The 20,228-nt window shown below is 36.0% G+C and overlaps 1 protein-coding gene across 1 annotated transcript in view; it reads left to right on the plus strand.

Annotated features, from left to right (window-relative positions):
• The window catches only part of EVI5 (ecotropic viral integration site 5), a 231,925-nt gene that overhangs the window by 70,138 nt on the left and 141,559 nt on the right, over positions 1-20,228 (plus strand). The window lies entirely within an intron of this gene.

The raw sequence follows: 20,228 nt of genomic DNA on the forward strand, positions 1-20,228 counted from the left end.
ATCAGGAAACTGAAATCGTGCAAGCCATGTTGAGGGGCCAAAAAAAGTTGAGTTTTTTAAAAATCAGAGTAAATTAACAGAAGTTTTCAAGTATTTTTTTGGAGGAGTTGGTCTTAAAACTAAAATTAGACTAAAATTTTCTTCAGACTTGGATAGCTGTAGACTTGTTTACTTAATGCAGCAAATTATCTAAATTCTTCCTGAATGGTTCTTTAGGGCATCAGCTACAAAAAGAGTTACTGAAAGAGCACCCTTTTATGTTCAGTCAAAATAAGGATAATTACAGAGATAATTTCTAACAGCTCTTTTGATGTGTGATTGACATTATAAACTACACATACTTAAGGTATACAATTTGATAAGTTTAGACCTAAGTATATACCTGTGAAATTATCACCAAAATCAGGAAAATGAACATATCTGTTATCTCCCTTTGTATCTCCAGATAGCCACTGATCTGCTTTTGGTTATTGTAGATTGGTTTGCATTTTCTACAGTTTATAGAAATCGAATCATACAGTATATATATATTTTTTAATGGGTTATTTCATTATTCTCCAAATGAATTGTTTTGAGATTCATGTGTGTTTAATACATATGAATGGTTCATTTCTTTTTATTGCTTAGTAGTATTTACTCTTGCCTGGAAAATCCCATGAACAGAGGAGCCTAGTAGGCTGCGGTCCATGGGGTTGCTAAGAGTTGGACACAACTAAGCATCTTCACTTTCACTTTTCACTTTCATGCATTGAAGGAAATGGCAACCCACTCCAGGGTTCTTGCCTAGAGAATCCCAGGGACGGGGGAGCCTGGTGGGCTGCCGTCTGTGGGGTCGCACAGAGTCAGACATGACTGAAGTGACTTAGCAGCAGCAGCAGCAGTATTCCATTGTATGGATATATCACAGCTTACCTACTCACCTGTTGTGAAATGCTATAAACTTTTGTGTACAAACCTTTGTATCAATTTATGCTTTCATTTCTCCTGAGTAAATACCTAGGAATGGAATGGCTGGTTTATATGGTAGAACTATATTTAATTGTCAAACTGTTTTCCAAAGGGCCTATAGTTTTTCATATTCTCATCATCAGTGTATGAACATTGCTGCTCTTCTGCAGCCTTACCAACATTTGGAATAGTCAGTCTTTTTCATTTTAGCTGTTCTTACAGGTATTTATATCTTATGGTTTTAATTGCATTTCCCTGTTGGTGTTGAGCACTTTTTTTATGTGCTAATTTGCCATTGATAAATTGTCTTTGATTAAATGTCTGTTCCAAATTTTGCCCATTAAAAAAAATTAGGTTGTTTGCTTTCTCAGTGTGTTTTAAGAGTTTTTTTATATAGTTTGGGTACAGGTCCTTTTTCTGTGTATATGCTTTTCAAATATTTTTTCACAATCTGTGGCTTATTCTCTTAGCAGTATCTTTTGAAGAGCAAAAGTTTTAGATTGTGATTAAGTCCAATTTGAAATTGTTCTTTTATAGACTGTGCTTTTGATAACTCAGAGTCACACAGATAGAATTCTGTGTTAAGTTTTAAGTTTTACATTTACCATAGTCCACTTTGAGTTAATTTTTTTTTGTATGAAACAAAGGATAAATCAAAGTTGTTTTTGAGTATGCATGTTTGTTTTTGTATCTGTTGAAAAGACTGTCCTTTTTCCTCTTAATTACTTTTGCATTTTTGTCAAAAATCAGTTGTCTGTGTATGTATGTTTCTTGGCTCTTTTTCTGTTTCATTAATTAATTTTTCTACTTTAATGCTAATACTACACTATTGAATATTATAGCTTTATAATGTCTTGAAATCAGATAGTGTTAATTGTCTTTGTTCTTTTGACTGTTTTTGCTCCTTATCATACCTTTGTGAATTTTACGTCAAGTAATTTGTACAAAAACACTTGCTGAGATTTTGATCAGAATAGTGTTGAATTCCTAACAATGGTGCTTTCCACCCATGAACACATTATATTTTTCTTTTACTTGTTATTTGTCCATGGTATTGTTTTTGTAAATTTAATTTCTGATTGTTTATTGTCAGCATATAGAAATACAATCTTTTTTCTTTTATCATTCATGTATTCTGTTGCCTTGATAAATTCACTTGTTCTGGTAGGGTTTTTTTTTTTTTTTAAGATTCCATTAGATTTTCTATATAGATGAGCATGTGGTCCATGAATAAAAGCACATTTGCATCTTTATAATATGGATACCTTTTATAGCTTTTTCTTGCCTTATTGCAACTGGTTAGTACTTCCAGTACAAATTTGAATACACATAATGAACAGATAGCCTTGTTATTTTCTCAATCTTGATGGGAAAGTTTAAAATTAAAATTATTTTAATTAAAAATTAAAAGACGCTTGCTCCTTGGCAGAAAAGCTATGACCAACCTAGACAGCATATTAAAAAGCAGAGACATTACTTTGCCGACAAAGATCCATCTAGTCAAAGGTATGGTTTTTCCATTAGTCATGTATGGATGTGAGAGTTGGACTATAAAGAAAGCTGAGCACCGAAGAATTGATGCTTTTGAACTGTGGTGTTAGAAGACTCTTGAGAGTCCTTTGGACAGCAAGGAGATCCAATCTGTCTATCCTAAAGGAAACCAGTCTTGAGTATTCATTGGAAGGGCTGATTCTCCAGTAGTTTGGCCACCTATGTGAAGAACTGACTCATTGGAAAAGACCCTGATGCTGGGAAAGATTGAGGGCAGGAGGAGAAGGGGACAACAGAGGATGAGATGTTTGGATGGCATCACCGACTCGATGGATGTGAGTTTGAGCAAGGTCTGGGAGTTGGTGATGGACAGGGAGGCCTGGCTTGCTGCGATTCATGGGGTTGCAAAGAGTCGGACACGACTGAGCGACTGAACTGAACTGAAGGGGAAAGCATTAAAAATGAGTAAATTGTAGGTTTCTATAGACGACTTTTTATCAGGTTGAAGAAGTTCCTGTTTCTCATTTGTTAAGAATTTATAAGAAATAGATGTTGCTGTCAAATGCTTTTCCTGAATCTGTGGGAATGATCAATTGTTTTCCTCTTTTAATTTGACAGATTACTTTTTTTTTTTAAAGTTAAACCCCACTTAGTCATATTGTCTTTATAGGATATTGTTGGATTTGATGAGCTAAAATATTGTTTGGAATTTTTGCATGTGTGTTCAGGAGGAAGCTCAGTCTGTAGTTGTTATCTAATGTCTTTGGGTTTTGTTTGTAATGTCTTATGCCCTTGTAATATTTTTGTGATCTTTCCTCTTTTCTCATTTAAGTGGTTAATGCTATACATTTCTCCTGAAGCTCTGCTTTTGCAGGATCCCTTTGTTTTATAGTTCTGAGTATAGTCTGTTTTGATACATGTTTTATGTGCACTTGGAAAGATTGTATACTCATCTGTTATTTGGTAGCATATTCTATAAATGCTGATTGGTACAAATTGATTGATGGTGTTGTTCAAGTCTACCGTATCTTTTCTGGTTTTCTGTTTACTTGTTGTATCAGATATTGAGAGAAGGGTATTGAAATCTCCAACTATAATTGTAATTTATTTCTCTTTAAATTTTATCAGTGTTTGTTTCATATGAAGTTAAATTGTTGTATATATAAACATTTAGAATTGTTACATCCTGTTGTCAAAATGCCTTCATTATTCCTAGTAATATTGTTTGCTTTAGAAATCTACTTTATCTCATATAGTCATTGTAACTTTTGAATAGTGTTAGTAGTTTATATACTTTTCTGTTTTTACTTTTTTTCTGTTTTTATCTTTACAGTTTGTCAGTTAGACAATATATAGTGGCTCTTGCTTTTTGAAATAGTCTGACAGTCTTTACCTTTCAATTATGGTAGTTAGATCACTTTTAAAACAACTGTGACATAATTTTATTTCTTGCTTACATTTATGTTCATCTCAAACTTTAGGCTGAGTACATATTTATTGCACACTTCTTAATTTCTGGACCAGTGACCAGACTCTGCAGGGTAAACCAGGCTCATGTTAAATGGGAAATGGATATAGAGGAAATACATCTTAAAACATCTACTGGGGAGTGATATACATAACTTCAACTTACATTTTATTGGCCAGAGCAAATCATATACTTACTCCTTATGGAGTGAAATTGGGATTAGAATCTTCTTGCAGGGCTGGGTCTAGGAAAATTTATGCTTATTATTGTTTTAGAACCCTTTGCCAATATTCTTATTGTATTGCTGTTGTGCTTTTAATTATTCACTTACCATAAAAATCCACCCTTTTAAAGTGTACAGTTTAGTAGTTTTTAGTATACTCACAGAGTTGTGTAAATATTACCATTATCCAATTTCAGAATGTTTTTATGACTCCCAAAAGAAACCTTGTATCCATTAGTCTCCCCTTTTCACCCTTCTTCCTGGTAACCACTGTCTCCATGGATTTGCTTATTCTGGCCATTTCATTGGTAGTCTTTTGTGACTAGCTTCTTTTACTGAACACAGTGTTTTCCAGATTTTGAGTAAAATAGACCATTTACATTTAATGTAATTATTGATATGGTTATATTTCTGTTCTTTATCTTAGTATTTCTGCCTTTTGACTGAATGAAATATTATGATTCTGTTTTATCTTTTGTTAATTTATTATTTATAACTGTTATTTTGCTGGAGTCATAGTGTATATCCTTAACTAACTTACATATTCTATCATCAAGAAATCTCATACCACTTCATATGTAGTATAAAAACTGAGAATAGTACATTTCCATTTCTCCTCTCTGGCCCTTTGTGCTAGTTTTGTCGTGCATTTTGCTTTCGTATGTTTTTTTTGGTTCACTTTTAAACTTTTGACTGCACTGGGTCTTCATTGTTGCATGCAAGCTTTCTCTAGTTGTGGAGGCAGAGGGTACTCTCTTTTGGTGCGTGGGCTTCTCATTGCAGTGGCTTCTCTTGTTTTGGTGAAGGAAGTGATAACCCACTCCAGTATTCTTGCCTGGAGAATTCCATGGACAGAGGAGCCTGGCAGGCTATATATAGTCCATGGGGTTGGAAAGAGTTGGACATGACTGAGCAACTATCACTCACACTCACTCACTCTTGTTTTGGAGCACAGGCTCTAGGGCATGCGTGTTTAATGACTGGAGTGTGCAGGCTATAGAGTGCAGGCTCAGTAGTTGTGAGGCACAGGCTTAGTTGCCCTGAAGCATGTGGTATCTTCCTAGACCAGGGTTTGAATTGGTGTCCCTTCTGTTGCAGGGCAGTTTCTTAACCACTGGACCACCAGGGAAAGCCACTTTTGTGTATGTTTTAAACCCCATGCTACATTGTTATTTTTGCTTCAACAGTCACTTACCTTTTAATGAGATTGATAAGGAAAAATAAGGAAATAAGGAAAAAATTTAAATTTTTCTATATAAACCTATATAGCTTCCATTTCTGGTGTTTTTTGGTTCTTTTTAGCTCCAGATTTCAAACTGATAGAATTTTCCCTCTGCACAGAGGACTTCCTTGAATGTTTTATGTAGTGTGGGCTGCTCCTGTATGTCTGAGTTTTCATTTTGCCTTTGATTTTTAAAAATATTTTCTCTGAGTAAAAGACTCTAGGTTGACAGGGTTTTTTTTTTTGTTTTGTTTTTTTCCTTCAGTACTATAATAATGTGTCATTGACTTCACTTTTGCAGTGCTTACATCAGGAAATCGGATACAATCCTTATCTTTGTTTCTGTGTGGATAATGTGTCTTTTTTCCTTTCTGTCTCCTTTTAAGATTTTTTCTTTATTCCTGGTTTTAAGTAAGTTGATTCTAAAGTGCCTAATCGTAGTTTTCTTCCTGTTTCTTACTTGTGAGTTTTGTTGAATTTCTTGTGGACTTACAATTTTCCTCAGATTTTAAAACTTTTTGATCACTTCTTCAAATTTTTAAAATTCTTTTCTTTCCTCCTCCTCAGTGACTAATTACACAGATATTAGGCCACTTGAAATTGTTCCATAGCTCATTAATATTGTGTTCATTTTTGGGAAAATTTTTATTGCTTTGTATTCAGGTTCTATACATTGTGATTTGCCATGTCTGATTTGCCATTCATCCTATCCAGTGTGTTTTTCATCTCTCCCATTTTTCATCTCTAGAAGGTGGAGCTGAGTGGTGTTTGTATGTCTCTACTTAAGTTTTGAACATACAGAAATACAGAGTTAATACCTTTTAATGGCCTTATCTGGTAGTTCTAACATTTCTATCAAAATCATTTTCAGTTCAGTTCAGTTCAGTCACTCAGTCGTGTCCGACTCTTTGCAACCCCATGGACTGCAGCACGCCAGGGCTGTCCATCACCAACTCCCCAAGTCTACCCAAATTCATGTCCATTGAGTCGGTGATGCCATCCAACCATCTCATCCTCAGTTTGCTTTTGATTAATTGTTTTTTCTTCTCATTAGTTACATTTTTCTGCTTCTTTGTGTGCCTGATAATATTTGATTGGATGTCTCACATTGTGAATTTTACCTTATTTGGTTTGGCTGTTTTCCTATAAAGATTCTTGAGCTTTGCCCAAGAATGTAGTTAAGTTACTTGGAAAGAATTTGTTCTTGAGGGAGTTGGTAGGTGGTTCATTGGTAAGAGAATCCACCTGCTATTGAAGGAGATGCTGGTTCAATCCTTGGGTTGGGAAGATCCACTGGAGAAGGAAATAACAACCCACTCCAGTATTCTTGCCTAGGAAATCCCTTGGACAGAAGAGCCTGATGAGCTACAGCCCACAGAGTTGCTAAGAATTGGACACGCCTGAGTGACTGAGCACGTTGAACACGCAGAAGTACACAGCTTAGGGCTGTTTTTCCCTCCTCCCGAGGCGTGACCTTTTTGTGTACTCTACACAGTATGCCTTGAAACAGATTCTTCAGTCTCACCCATGGGGACAGTTACTATTCCTGGCCCTGTGTGAATGGTGGCTTTTATCGCTAGCCTTGGGTACTTTACTTACATACATATCTGATCAGTACACAGCTGAATACTTAATGGGTGCCCTCTGTCAATCTCTGAAGATCTTGTTTGTATACTTACCTTTCTGGTATTCTGTTCCTTGGACTCTAGCTATCTTGGTGTCCTCATGCCCTCAGCTCTATCCATTCAGTTGAGAAAGTTCACTAGGTTCTGTTGATTTTCCCTGCCCAAGCCAGGATCTGGAAACTCTCTCAAGACAGGTAAGATGGCAATCTTAGGACTTCACTTATCTCCTGAGTTTCAGTAATAGCTGTTCATTGTTGCCTGTTGTCCGGAGTCTTTCAAAAAAAGAAACATTGTTCTCATATAGTTGATATATCTTGTCCAGTATTTTTTGGTTGTTTCCTGGGAGGGAGTAAATCTCTTAACTGTTAATCTATCATGGCCATAATGAAGTAATTTATTTTTCTTTAAGAGAGTTTTGCATTTTCCTTTGGCTGGAAGAAGCTTGAATAAGATTAGAAAAATAGACATATTATTTGATAGTTAGATTTAGAAGTTAATACTATATGTAAATGTATTCTGAATATTAACTCTGCTCAGCTTTAAAATTATTTTATTGCTGAGATAGTTATTGATATTTTTGTTTTAAAATGACTTGTCCTTAGGTTTGGTCTCTTCCTGTTGGTATGGAGATAGAAAATAGAGGCATGAGAGCAATTTCCTGGAAAGAGAATTTATGAGCTAGAGATTTTGAACTTGGTCCATGTGAACCACAAAAAGAAGACCTAATGTTAGCTCATACAAACCTGGCAATAGAAATTGCGCTCTTCTGATGATCATTTCCTAGAAAGTGCTTTTAAAAGGGATTTCTTTGGCTGTCAGCATTTGATGGGTAAGATGGAAAGCTTGGTGTGCCACATGATGATAACTTCATGTCGGTTTTATGTGTGTATTGATTTTAACTTTGTGCCCCTTTGCTTATTATATTTGAAAGATTTAAAGCAGAGAGTTTTGGTTGAGGTTTCAGGAAGAGAGAGTTTTAATATGTGGTTTGGCAGAGTTTCTTGGATAAGATGAATTTGGAAGAGGGTCATAAATGAACAGGGCTTTTCTGGTGGCTCAGCGGTAAAGAATTCTTCTGCAGTGCTCCAGATGAGGGTTTGATCTTGGGTTGGGAAGATCCCCTGGAGGAAATGGCAAACCACTCCAGTATTCTTGCTTGGAAAATCCTATGGACAGAGAAGCATGGCAGGCTACATACAGTCCACAGGATTGCAAGAGTCAGACGCAACTGAACCACTGCACCACCACCACCACCAGTATAGAAAATACTATATTAAAAATTGTTGATCCCTGGTCTGGCAGATTCCACATGGGGCAACTAAGCCCATGTGCCACAACTACTGAAGCCTGAGCACTGTAGAGCCTGTGCTCCTCAACAGTTCAGTTCAGTTCAGTTGCTCAGTCATATCCTACTCTGTGACCCCATGGACTGCAGCACGCCAGGCCTCCCTGTCCATCACCAACTCCCGGAGTTTACTCAGACTCATGTCCATCAAGTCAGCAATGCCATCCAACCATCTCATCCTCTGTTGTACCCTTCTCTTCCTGCCTTCAATCTTTCCCAGCATCAGGATCTTTTCCAATATGTCAGTTCTTTGCGTCAATTGGCCAAAGTATTGGAGTTTCAGCTTTAGCATCAGTCCTTCCAATGAATATTCAGGACTGATCTCCTTTAGGATGGAGTGGTTGGATCTCCTTGCTGTCCAAGGGACTCTCAAGAGTCTTCTCCAACACCACAGTTCAAAAACATCAATTCTTCGGCGCTCAGCTTTCCTTATAGTCCAACTCTCACATCCATACATCACTACTGGAAAAACCATACCTTTGACTAGACGGACCTTTGTCGACAAAATAATGTCTTTGCTTTTTAATAGGTTGGTCTAGGTTGGTCATAGATTTGCTGTCTAGGTTGGTCATTGATTTTCTTCCGAGGAGCAAGCAACTTTTAATTTCATGGCTGCAGTCACCATCTGCAGTGATTTGGGAGCCCCCCAAAATAAAGTCTGACACTGTTTCCATTGCTTCCCCGTCTATTTGCTATGATGTGATGGGACCAGATGCCATGATCTTAGTTTTCTGAATGTTGAGCTTTATGCCAACTTTTTCACTCTCCTCTTTCACTTTCATCAAGACGCTCTTTAGTTCCTCTTCACTTTCTGCCATAAGGGTGGTGTCATCTGCACATCTGAGGTTATTGATATTTCTCCTGGCAGTCTTGATTCCAGCTTGTGCTTCATCCAGTCCAGCATTTCTCATGATATATTCTGCATATAAGTTAAATCCATTACAGTGAGAAACCCATGCACTGCAACTAGAGAGCAACACCCGCTCCCAGCAACCAGAGAAAGCCCAGGTGCAGCAACGAAGACCTAACACAGTTATAAATAAATAAAATCTAAAAATTATTGCAAGTGATGTGTGTGTATAGATGAACTTTTCCCCAAGTAATTAATAATTTATTCCAGAGTTCTAGATGCACTTGGCATGTGTCTTAACAAATGATAATTGTGAGTTGTTTAAAGATGTCTAGAAAAGAGATTTTTGACAAATAAGACTTTGAAGAAATAAAGGGAGCGCAAGATTTTCACCATCTGTTCTTGTGTAGAATTGCTCAAATCTTTTACTTTTTTGAGTTCACATTTTGAATCTCTTAAAAAAAAAAATTGATAAAACTCAGAATCCACGAGAAGGATTTACGTGTAGAGACTGGGTGAATGTAGCACTCTCTCTTTTGTTTTGCCTTAGGAAAACAATCCTGGTGGAAAAACACATCTTTCTGGCTTTAATAAAAAATAAAATGACAAACATTAAAATCTAACTCGCCTTCCTCTCTTCCGCTCTTCTTTCCACCAATGTATCATGTCTAAGGAGAAATTGCAAGAATAATAGCTTAAATTCTCTATGACCACTTCTGTGGTTTGTAACATAGATATGTAAGTTATGTATTTAAAGTAAAAATTAGGAGATGCAGCTAGTACTTGTAACAGGGAAGATGGTTTTATTTAGGATTTTTTCTTCTCTTCCCAACATGTAGATGAAACTCTTAGGTTGTTTAACTACTTTTGATTTAGAAAGTATAAAAAAGAGTATTTTAGAAAGTTAAAATTGAAGAAACATAAAAATATCAAGTCCTATAACGAAGCTATTTTTCCCTCCCATGGTTTTACTACAGTAGTCACTTTTTAAAATCAGTGCATGTGGCAATCCCAGTAAGATGTGAAGAAATGGTTCAATACAATATCAAAGATCTGTTTGATGAAAGTTAATTATTGATAGCCTTGAGGTTGAAATGGGATAGCTATTTTTTTTTCTATGTTAAATGTGTTTTTCATTTTAAAATTACAAAGACTTTTTGGCAGAGATGGATGCAAGAAGGTAAGGTTCAAGTGTAATAGCAGTGCATTTTAATTCAGGAGGGGAATAATGCTAATTTAAATTTTGAACGGGCCATTATTTGTCTGGTTTAAAAGTTTGGCATTGCAACCATGTTTGCTTCCTTTTACATCCTGTTACTTAGAATCAGATTTTACTTTTTAGCAGATTTGGGGGGGGGTGAAATATGAGGACAAGAAAATGGAAAGAGTTCTTCTAAATTAAAGTAAATATATTTTATGTAACATCTAAGTCTACACTGTCAAATATGGAAGCCATTAGCCATATGTGACAGTTGAGCACCTGAAATGTGACTGGTCTGAATTGTGATGAGCTGTAAAAGTAAAACATACTCCAGATTTTGAAGAGCTGATTTGGGAAAAAAAAAAAAAAAAAAAAAAGGAGGTCATCAATTAAAAAATTTTTGATTGTGTAGTAAAAATATGTAATGTTTTGACTGTGTTTGATAAAGTAAATTATTAGAATTAAATTGCAACTATGTTTTATACTTTAAACTTGGCTATTAGAACATTTGAACTTATGTAAGGGGCTGGCATTATATTTCTGTTGGACAGTGCTGATCTCGGTGATCTAACTTTTACATTTATAATTTTACCACCACAGCATTACCTCAGTTATCTAAGGGTACTCTCTGTAACACAGCCATGTGCATTTAAGGAAGTGGTAAAAAGCTTCTGAACAAAAGAAGTATTTTCAAGTCTTTGTGTTAAAAACATATATTTTTAATCATAGAGTTCTTTAGAATGTCACTCTAACCTCTTATTCTTTTTCTTTTCATAGAAGAATTGTTTTAAATTTTTAATCAGTTGTCTGGTTTCCTGAGGAATTTGATGATGGGATTAATTAAAAGAATTTATTGTACTACTCTTTCTGTTGCAGCTTAGCTTCAGTGTGGAATATCTGTATAAATCAGTCACTAAACCGTCAGTTTCTGATCAGAATATTTGAGATTGGCCTGCAAGACTCATGCATTCACCTTCTCTGAGACCTTATCTTAAAAGAGACAAAAGCCAAAGAAAAACCCCCTGTGCTTTCAGAACTGGAGAGATTCTTGTCATTAGGCTCCTCCCTTCTGAGTTATCTCTGAGTTGTTGCTTCCTGTGCAAATTCCTTGTCTTTTTTCTTAATTCTCCTTCTTTCTTCTGAGACGTGTATATGCTTGATGATGTAGATGGGAATGGGTGTGACTCCTCTGTGAGTCAGATATGTATTCTGTTGCTATTGATTTGCAACAGCCTGGTTTTAGACAGCAGGCTGCTGTCTTTCTCCCTGTACTTTCATATCCTGTTTGTTTGTTGTAAGGTTACAAGAGTATTTGAACTCTGTGTTTGAAAAGTTGCTCCCTCTGCAGTGAAGTGCCAGTATATTTAGCTTTTCAAGTGTTTTTTTCTCACATAGCAGTATTTTTCCTTAGCTTTCTTAGCTCCTTCCTTAGCTCTTTATAAATTATCTTAACAGTTTACACATTCGCAGCTGGCATGTTGACCTGTTATTTTTGTATCCTTCTGTCTTATTTCTGGTATCCATGGGAAAGCATTATACTGAGTACAACAGGATATTAAAAAAGTTTGTCAAATAATTGCCAAATTTCTATTTGTAGACTTTTCAACTGCTGTATTGTTTATCTACATGGATATGTCTCCCAAGTATTTCAAACTCCAAAAACCCAAAAGAAAACCCTTTTTTTCCTCTTCCTTTGTATTTTTTTGTAGTATTGTAGAGAATTATTTTTCATGTTTATCAAATATATGCATTGTACATAAATTACTTTTTTTTCTCATATGCCCGTCATGAAGTGCACAATGTACCATTTTCCTCAGATAGGTGGCCCCTTGGTGAGATGAAGGTTCAGTTCTCAGTAGCAAGAATATGGTGAAGATAATGTCTAAAATAAGACCTAAAGACCCAGTTACTCTCTTTGTTGGCATATACCAACAAAGTGTTGTTCTCACTTTAGAGAACTGGGATTGGAAATGCTTTCTCTCTGCCAAGTATCCTAAGCTTCTGAAGTCAAAGAATCTTAGACATTTTCCATCCCTAATACTATTGGAAGTCCAACTGACAATGGGCTTTAGCAACCCCACCTCAGATAATGTGGAACGGTAGCTGCTTTGAATGCTACCCTTAGTGCTGGAGGTACAGAAAGCTGGAGTTGTTTAGGTGGAAGACTGCAGATTATATATTTATTCTCCAGTCAGTAGAGATCCAAGCTCTGATGCCTTAATCTTGTGGCATCCTAGGAGGATGATTAAATTTAGGTCTCTCAGTTATTGTATAGCAGCAGGCCACACCTACCTATGGAGAATGCCTTTGATTATCACCTACAATGTTCCTATCAGACCAGTATACTTTTCCTTTAATTCAATTCTTCTTGTTTTAGTCATAAGAAAATTATGATGGGATGGGAAGGTAGCTTCCTTTTTTTTTTTTTTTTTTTGCGGTAAATCCTTGCAAGGCAGTGAACCCATCTGCCCTGGGGAAAGGAAGGTAAATGAGTAACTTTTGAATAGACTTCTCACTAGCCCACAGACCTCTGAGTAATGCTGTATTGCCACTTTCTCAGGTGCCCAGCTACATAGTCTTTGAAAACTGCTCACATTTTCAGGCAGTATGCGTTTACTACCATGTCAAGAGTATTTTGATTGAAACTAGGTTGAAACCTGTCTAGGAGTCTTCTTGAGGTGATTAAAAAAAAAGAGTCACTGCTTTTAGCAAAAATAAATAGAAATGTATGATTCTAACTAAACATTCTGTAAAGTCTGCATATTCTTAATGAGTATGTAAAGTCTTTTCCTACATACCATGATTAAGTAGCTAGTAGAGAGAGACTTGATAGTATCAGCTCAAGTATTACTTCTGGAAAATGTTCTCATTCTCTCAGTCAGAAGGACTTCATTATATCCATAGCATTGAAAAAAAATTCTAAAGTTTTTAATGGAAAATTCAAAATTTTGATAGAATGACCAACAAATTTGAAAAAAGAGAAAGTAGTGTTTATACCTTCCTTTGTTTATAAAATAGATACACTTAATATATCAAAAATTGTCACTGTTTTTGTGATCATATTATAATCATGGTTTTAAAAAAAGTTTTGAAGGGCTTTCAGTAATATAAAGCAGTAGTTTCTCCCCTAATTCTTACTATCCCTAATGTCATTAACCAGAGATAGTATTTTTAATAAATTTTTATGAAAGTGAAAAGTGAAAGTGTTTAGTCGCTCAGTACGGTCTGATATCTTTGCATCCCCAAGGACTGTAGCCTGCCAGGCTCCTCTGTCCATGAAATTTTCTGGAAAAGAATACTGGAGTGACTAGCCATTCCCTTCTCCAGGGGATCTTCCCAACTCAGGGATCTAACCCAGGTCTCCTGCACTGCAGGTGGATTCTTTACCTTCTGAGCCACCATTCAGTTCAGTTCAGTCGCTCAGTTGTGTCTGACTTTTTGGGACCCCATGGACTGCAGCACGCCAGGCCTCCCTGTCCATCACCAACTTCCAGAGTTTACTCAAACTCATGTCCATCAAATTGGTGATGCCATCCAACGTCTCATCCTCTGTCATCCCCTTCTCCTCCTACCTTCAATCTTTCCCAGCATCAGGGTCTTTTCTAATGAGTCAGTTCTTCACATCAGGTGGCCAAAGTTTTGGAGTTTCAGCATCAGCATCTGTCCTTTCAATGAATATTCAGGACTGCTTTCTTTTAGGATGGACTGGTTGGATCTCCTTGCTGTCCAAGGGACTCTCAAGAGTCTTCTCCAACACCACAGTTCAAAAGCATCAAGTCTTCAGTGCTCAGCTTTCTTTATAGTCCAACTCTCACATCCATACATCACTACTGGAAAAACCGTAGCTTCGACTAGATGGACCTTTGTTGGCAAAGTAATGTCTCTGCCTTTTAATGTGCTGTCTAGATTGGTCATAGATTTTCTTCCAAGGAGCAAGCATCTTTTAATTTCATGGCTGCAGTCACCATCTGCAGTGATTTTGGAGCCCAAGAAAATAAAGTCTGCCGCTGTTTCCACTGTTTCCCCATCTATTTGCCATGAAGTGATGGGACTGCATGCCATGATCTTAGTTTTCTGAATGTTGAATTGTTAGCCAACTTTTCCACTCTCCTCTTTCACTTTCATTAAGAGGCTCTTTAGTTCTTCATTTTCTTCCGTAAGGGCGGTGTCATTTGCATATCTGAGGTTATTGATATTTCTCCCGGCAATCTTGATTTCAGCTTGTGCTTCATCCAGCCCAGCATTTCTCATGATGTATTCTGCATATAAGTTAAATAAGCAGGGTGACAACATACAGCCTTGACGTACTCCTTTTCCTATTTGGAACCAGTCTGTTGTTCCATGTCCAGTTCTAACTGTTGTTTCTTAATCTCCATACAGATTTCTCAAGAGGCAGGTCAGGTGGTCTGGTATTCCCATCTCTTGAATTTTCCACAGTTTGTTGTGGTCACACAGTCAAAGGCTTTGGCATAGTCAATAAAGCAGAAGTAGATATTTTTCTGGAACTCCCTTGCTTTTTTGATGATCCAACAGATATTGGCAGTTTGATCTCTGGTTCCTCTGCCTTTTCTAAAACCAGCTTGAACATCTGGAAGTTCATGGTTAACATACTGTTGAAGCCCACCTTGGAGAATTTTGAGCATTACTTTGCTAGCATGTGAGATGAGTGCAATTGTGTGGTAGTTTGAGCATTCTTTGGCATTGCCTTTCTTTGGGATTAGAATGAAAACTGACCTTTTCCAGTCCTGTCGCCATTGCTTAGTTTTCCAAATTTCCAAAGTGTAGCACTTTGACAGCATCATCTCTTAGGATTTGAAATAGCTCAACTGGAATTCCATCATGTCCACTAGCTTTGTTTGTAGTGATGCTTCCTAAGACCCACTTGACTTCGCATATCCAGAATGTCTGGCTCTAGGTTGGTTGATGTATAATTTGCAAGAGAGAAATGCACAGTTCTTAAGTGTACAGTTTGAGCTTTAACAGATATAAACACCTAACAGATATATACACCTGTGTATAACCCCCATGCCCATTAATATGTAGACAGTTTTTTTCATTTTAGAAAATTCATTTGTGCCCTTTTTATCAACTCCTCCACCAGAAAATTTTCTTCTGATTTTCATTGCCATGGATATATTTTGCTTATTCTTTTTGGTGAGGCTATAATTCATATACTGTGCAGCTCACCCATATGAAGTGTGTAATTCAGTGTTTTTTTAATGTATTTACAGAGTTTTGCAGTCATCACCACAATCATTTTTAGAACATTTTCATCACCCCCCAAAGAAACTATATCCATTAGCAGCAACTGTCCATCCCTCCTTGTTCCCCTTACTCCCACTCCAGTCTTCAGCAACAACTAATCTACTTTCTGAATTCTAGGTATTGAATATAAATTGAGTCATATCATGTTTCCTTTTGTGACTGGCTTCTTTCACTTAGCATGTTTTCAAGGTTCCATGTTCCAGCATCCATGTTGTAACCTGTATCTCTGCTTCATTTTTTTTTCAAGACTGAATGATACTACACCTTATGGATATACCAGTGTTTTTATCCATCCAGTACTTGATGGATATTTGGATTGTTTCCACTCTGGTTATTATGAATAATATTGCCATGAACACTTGTTATGTAGGTTTTGTGTGGACATAGATTTTCATTTCTCTTGAATATATACCTGGGAGTGGAATGGCTGGTTTGTATGATAATTCTATGTTTAACCATTTAAAAAATTGCCAGACTGTTTTTCCAAAGTGATTTTACCATTTTATATTCCCATCAGTGTGTCTGAGGGTTCCTGTGTCTCCACATCTTCACCAATACTTGTTGTTATTTGTCTTTTTCATTATAGCCGTATTTTAATGCCATACTGTGAAGTAGTGTGTTGTTATGTTTTGACTGGCATTTCCTAATCACTAGTGATGTAGATCATCTTTGGGTGTGTTTATTGGCCAATTATATATATTTGTGGATAATTATCTATTCTTATTCTGTGCCCCCTTTTTAATTGGCTTTTTAGTATTGAGTTGTAAGGGTTATTTATATATTCTAGATAGAAGTCTTATGGGTTGTGCATATTTTTTCCCATTCTGTGGGTTTTCTTTTCACTTTCTTAATGGCATCCACTGAGGTACAGAACATCTAAAATTTTGATGAGTCCACTTTAAATATATTCTTTATTTTACTTGTGCTTTTGGTGTCATATTTAGAAAGGCTTTTCTTCTGTAGTGTACGTGTTCTGGAACTTCTTGTAAGTGGAATCAAGCAGTATGTACTCTTTTGCATCAGGGTTCTTTCACCTGGTGGGCTCCATACAGTCCATGGGGTTGCGAAGAGTTGGAAAGACTGAGCAAGTAACACTATACTTCACTTCTCTCACCTAATGTTTATAAGATTAATGTCATGTATCAGCAGCAGTTTGTATCTGAGTGATGTTGCAGTGAATGAATGTATCACAGTTTGATCATTTATCTTTCTGGATATAGGGGTTGTTTTTGGACTTTGACTATTATGAATAACGCTTTTCTGAACTTTAAATTGTAAGTCTTTTTGTGGATGTAGGTTTTCATTTTTCTTGCTGTCATATAAAAATGTATTCAACTTTATGAAGAATTGCCAAATAGTCTTCATAGTGGTTGAACTCTTACATACTACTGACATGGATGTATTAAAGTCACAACTGGTCTCATCTTTGGCAGCACTTAGTATGGCCAGTCTTTAAAGTTGTAACCATGCTGATTGTGTACATGGTGTGGTTTTAACTCGGGTTTCTTTGGTGACTAAGGATGTTGAATGTTTTTCAGTTGCTTATCAGCCACTTGACTATTTTGTTTTGGAAGGTGTCAGTTTAAATCTCTTACTCATTTTAAAAAATGTGTTGTTTGCCTTCTTAATTATCAGTTGTAAGTGTTCTTCCTATATTCTGGATACCAGTCTTTTGTTAGATGCATATGTTGAGGATATTCTTTTTTTTTCTTTTTTCCTTCAGTTTGTGGCTTACCTTTTCGTTTTCTTAAAAGTAGAGCTTTTAAAATTTGAAATGCAATTTAGTATTTTTTAGTCAATTTTTTCTTTTATGGTTAATGTTTGTTTGTGTCCCATTAACAAATTTTGCCTTTTCCAAGGTTGTGAAGACTTTTTCCTGTTTTTTTTAGGACGTTTTATAGTTTTTATATTCAACTCTGTTGTCCATTTTGAGTCTTTTTTTTTTTTTTTGGTATTATGTGAATTAAGGCAGGGACAGTATCTTTAAATAATATAAAGTCTGTACTTGGAATATTTCATTTGTAATGGTTTTCAAAGTTTTGTATATTTGTAGTACTTATTGCATTGTCCTCTGAAGATGAGCTGCTTAACTCTCTTCTCTAATCTACCCATGAATTCATTTGGTTTTCCTGCTTATCCTAAAAGTTATAACATGGAGATCTCTGAGACCTTTCTGACTGTTAACAAACAAACAAAACACCCTTCTTTTTAGGTACTTTTTCATTTATGCTTTCATTATATCTCAGATTTCTGTTTAGCTTAGGAAACACCAGTATTTCCTTTTTAACTGCGTGTCTTTATTAATGGTAGTGGTGCAATTTAATTATTTGTCATATAGTGAAGTTACTCAGTCATGTCTGACTCTTTGTGACCCCATGGAATGTAGCCCACCAGGCTTCTCCATCCATGGAATTTTCTAGGCAAGAGTGCTGGAGTGGGTTGCCATTTCCTTCTCCATGGGATCTTCCTGACCCAGGGATCAAAGCCGGGTCTCCTGCATTACAGGCAGACACTTTACTGTCTGAGCCATCAGGGAATCCTAAAAAAGTGAAAGTCACTCAGTTGTGTCAGACTCGTGACCCCATGGACTGTACAGTCCATGGAATTCGCCAGGTCAGAATACGGGAGTGGGTAGCCTTTCCTTCTCCAGGGGATCTTCCCAACCCAGGGATCGAACCCAGGTCTCCCACATTGCAGGAGGATTCTTTACCAGCTGAGCCATAAGGGAAGTTAGCAAGCATTCAATGAATAATTAAGTGAAATAAACTTGGATTCAGGTTATTTCTGTAAAGTTTGTTTCTGTATTCCATTTATAAATCTTGAGGTTTAGAATCATACATAAAATTACTTTGTACATACACTCATTTTTTTATAAGTTATATTGTGGACTTATTAAAATAATATCTATGGAAAAATAGTATTTAAAGCAAAACTTTATCATTAATTAGTTTTTTCTGATAAAGACTATTTATAGCAAATAATTGACCCTGAATTTAGCTGTTTTATAAATTTTTCTATTTCTGGCAATATTTGGGACATTTTATTTCATTTACTATTGCCATGAAAAAAATGCATTAAATTTTGCCATGAATAAGGAAAGTTTTTTAGTTTATATTATTGTGTTATTGAGTTTGATCATCTCGTATTTGAAGTTTTTTTTTTCTTTAATATGGGGATTTGAGTTTTATTTCCATTCTGTCAGTTTTCAGTGTATTTTGTTTTGAGCTAAATACAAAGACAATATAAAGGGATATAAAGATGAGTAAGATATAAATGTGGCTTGCAAGGGATTTTTTATAATCTGCTAAATATAATTTGACTCATGTTTCTTTATTAGTTTTTATACATCATAAGTTAATATTGGGAGCATTTTTTGTCTAAGCAGATGATTTTCTGAAGGAGTTACTGCAAGTAAATAGTATCCATGTTAAATAGATGTTTTAGGACCCCATGGCATGTGATTTACATCTTAATAATGATAGAGCCACATTTTCCAGCCTTTTTTTTTTTGATAGCCTGTTTACATGTGAAAGAAGTAATGGATTTGATGTTGTATTGAGTTATGGAATGGATCTCTGAAATTATCTTCACCTGTCTTTCTACAGATAAGGAAGAGGCCTTAAACAGGGCCTTAACAGTGAAGAGGTCTCAATTTAAAAGTGCAAGTCCAGTGATAAATGACAGTTGTTAGCTGGCCTGAGTTTCTGGGAGATAGTAGGGTTTATGGAGAGTTAGTGGATTAAAGTCCTTTCTCATTTAAAGGGAGAAGCTTCTACCCTGCTATACCCTGTTTTTCTGGAATATAGGCTAGTTTTGCCCTTTTTGTTTTTTAAGAGATCCAGAATTATAAATACAAATATATGTTGGAGAAGGAAATGGCAACCCACTCCGATATTTTTGCCTGGAAAATCCCATGCCTAGAGAAGCCTGGTGAGTTGCAGTCCATCAGGTTGCAAAGAGTTGGACATGACTGAGCAACTAACACACACACACACACACACACACACACACAAATGTATGTGTATATAAACAAATGAAACCTTCTAATTTTAGTTTTAGTAATTGTTCATTTTTTTATTTTACGCAAACATTGCATGAGCCAGACAAAACACTCTTTGGGCAGATCAGTTATACCTGGGTGAAGCAAAATTGAAAGAGACAAAAGATTTGATTAATTTGTGTGTCTGCCTTACTTTTTTAGTCCTAGATACATTTTAAACATGTTAGGATTAGTTCTTCCATAAAATTAGTTAATACCTCTTCCAAGTATAGTTTCTTTTTCCCTGGAGCCTTCCCAATGAATTTCTCCCCAGAAGATTTCTTCTAATTTGAATTTTTGGTGGAGATAAAGGGAAATTATGATGAGACTAATAGCACTAAAATATTTAACATAATTTACTTTATCAATTTTTAAATTGCTATTCTTAGTAGAAAAAGATATATAGCAATCAATTTTGTATATGTCAACCAAATGTTTTTAAAATTACATATATTTTAAAAATATGGCTAAATTGCTATAGTGAAGCCCTTAAGTATCATCATGTTATTGCAGGAAGGGGGACCTCTTCCAGGGCCTGAGAGTGGGCTCGC

The sequence above is a fragment of the Budorcas taxicolor genome, chromosome 3 (assembly GCF_023091745.1).
Source record: "Budorcas taxicolor isolate Tak-1 chromosome 3, Takin1.1, whole genome shotgun sequence".
NCBI lineage: Eukaryota > Metazoa > Chordata > Mammalia > Artiodactyla > Bovidae > Budorcas > Budorcas taxicolor.